The 2,832-nt window shown below is 29.7% G+C and overlaps 1 protein-coding gene across 1 annotated transcript in view; it reads left to right on the forward strand.

The window, feature by feature from the left end:
• The window catches only part of LOC108749436 (cyclin-dependent kinase inhibitor 1B), an 8,785-nt gene that overhangs the window by 2,134 nt on the left and 3,819 nt on the right, over window positions 1-2,832 (forward strand). The gene's annotated exons all lie outside the window — the stretch shown is intronic.

Genomic DNA, 2,832 nt, shown 5'->3' on the forward strand with positions numbered 1-2,832 from the left:
TCTTGATTTTAATTTTGAGGAGCTTTTGAACTTTTTTTTTTGTCAAAAAAAAAAAGAGATTTAGATAACACACAAAATAGTTGAGAAAAAACTGTAAAACTCAAAGCGTAAAACGTTCGCTTTTGAATCTCCGTCGATTAGATGCATATATGAATGCAACCGAGCGATGTTTGTTTTTGAAATTGTTTGGCCCGCACACGCGCTGGTGTACAAAATTAACGCTATCGTTATCAGCGACGACATTCGCTTGATCAACGGTTACAGATTATCCCGATGAAATCACGCGTGTCGCAATTTACAACGAAACTCGGCACGTTTTGCTCGATTGCCCGGCGTATCTCCGTTTTTCACACCTCTAATCTGCTCGTAACTCATCGTGCATAAGTATTTTTCGCATATCTTTCAAAACAGAAGCTTCAGCTGCTTTGAGTATAATGAAGTTCGTTTATACTTACATTGTACGATACACAATGAACGCCAGACAATCGAGAGGATAATGATTATTATTTTCACGTTGATCCTTGCCAAATATCAGCGTTAATTATCAGCTTGCTTAGATCGATCATTTGCTCAATGCTTTTATGTTAAAGAGAATTATTGTAATTCTATAATTTAGGAATTCATGGATTATTTTAGAAATAGACGTAAATATTTTTTTATTCCTAAAACACATTAACAGGGAAAGTAGAATAAGGATATGAGAAGAGAGATTTTCTTAATTATGTTTATTTCTATCGGTGTAGATTAACTTTAATCTCTGTTTAATTGTTACTATTTTTTTTTTATCATTTCAATATCCACATCTATCAATGTAGAGTAACTTTAATCTCAGTTTAATTTATTCTTTATCTCTTTTAATCTTTAGAATTAAAAAAGCGTAAAAAATTAATTAATTAAGATTAAAGCTATAATCTAATTGGTAGAGATAATAAACACTGAAATTATATCTGTTTCTGCTAATATAATTTAATTTTAATCTCAATTGACTTTTCATCTTATTCTAGATATTAGAAAAAGATGAAAAGTACGCTGAATCAATATTAAAGTTCATTTATAGGTTAGAAATTGGCATTTAAAAAATCACGAGAAAGTTAGACTAGTTAAAAATTAATTTACATCAGTAGAAATTTATTCTATAGTTAGAAATTTCTGAAAAGCAGACTTTAATCTCTGTGTAAAAATGTGAATCATTGCATATTTGCTTAGAGTTATGATTTTATGTACGTACGAATTAAGAAAATAATTTTGCAAAAAATAGCTGCCTCCTAACCGGAATTTATCATGGTTAATTTGCTCGATGCATTTATGCAGGAAGCGTATTGCCTAGGTCAATTCAATTCGTTCGTTGGAAGGTCGTCGCAATTCACACATAATTACGTCAGCACTGATAATAACAAATTGCGTTTGTATTTCGTTGTTCGTGTATTTCGAAATATTATCAACTTTATTTTTTGTTGGACACTATACGGATAAAAGAATATATGTGAAAGAATATATATATTTGAACCGGAAAAATAAAATTTATGGGAAAATAAAAATTTTAATCAACTTTCGCGTGTGTTTGGAAAAATATAAATGTTTGGAAATACTTTTTTTACTTATTTCACAATATTCTATATTCATGGAAAGAACGGTTTTGCTGGAATTTTTTCTTTTTAATTTAGTTAGATAGATAATCTGAAAATAATTTTGTTAAACTATCAAAATGATCACGTACGCTCAAGCAAAATGGACAATGCTGCAAAAAGTTTTAACATTTTAGCAATCAACCTGTGAGTCCTACATAATTATTTGTATAGTCTAACAAAATTATTTTCATCGGATCTGTACCGATCTAAATTTTTGAATACTTTACTTTTACTTAGTAAAACCGTTCTTTCCGTTTAATATATCATATCTCACGACAATGAGCAAAACGACGCAAAGTATTCATTTGAACTAGTTTTCACATTTTCTTATCACTATTCTTTAATATTTACTAATAGTCTACATAACCTTCAACGTTTTGTATGTAGAGTGCATGATCATTTTTTCCTGCTTTCTGTGTCAATAAAACCGAATTCTGCAAACGAAACGCAACATGTATGCATTATCGGAACTATATTATCGCGTGCCGCGATAACGTTGAAGAGAGGCTTTGATAGTATAAAAACTTTTTTATTCACGGAGTTAAGCGGAATCACGCTCGAACGTCTACACCGCGAGCGATGACACAATAATATTGCATTAGATGTTTATGTCAACAGTAAATCGCGTAAAATTTGATTTTGGGATAACGCTACAAAATAAGGCAGTACGGACGTTATAAATTTGTGCGGTGTTCAAATCTTTTCATTAGAAATTTTTAAATAAATTTGTTTTGTGTGTTGGACTCTAAGTGTTTATTTTGGATTTTCTTATTTAATTTTTTCGCCAGAACTATTTGTAATTTTAGGAAGAATCTCTAAAACTCTTCGGGATGTACTCAGAATTATAATAAAAAGTTTATTTAAGTTGAGATGCTAACTTTACAAAGAAAATAAATTATTAGATGAACTATAAGAAAAACTAAACCGATATGTAGATTTTTAAGTAGAGGAACACCAAACAGTTAGTGTCTAATAATAATATAAACTTTGATAAATCTCTGTCTCATGTTACTTTGAAAGTAAATATTTCATATTATTCGGGGGAAGCACCGAGAATGCACTTGCAATATTTGCAAGGTCTACTCAAAATGGAAAGAATGTATTGTTAATCATAATTGCATGATTCACCCGTACACATGTTATCATTTTTGCACTAAAATATTGTTTTTTTAACGTTACATTATATATATATATATATATATAT

The sequence above is a fragment of the Trachymyrmex septentrionalis genome, unplaced genomic scaffold (genome assembly GCF_001594115.1).
Source record: "Trachymyrmex septentrionalis isolate Tsep2-gDNA-1 unplaced genomic scaffold, Tsep1.0 scaffold29, whole genome shotgun sequence".
Taxonomy (NCBI): Eukaryota; Metazoa; Arthropoda; class Insecta; order Hymenoptera; family Formicidae; genus Trachymyrmex; species Trachymyrmex septentrionalis.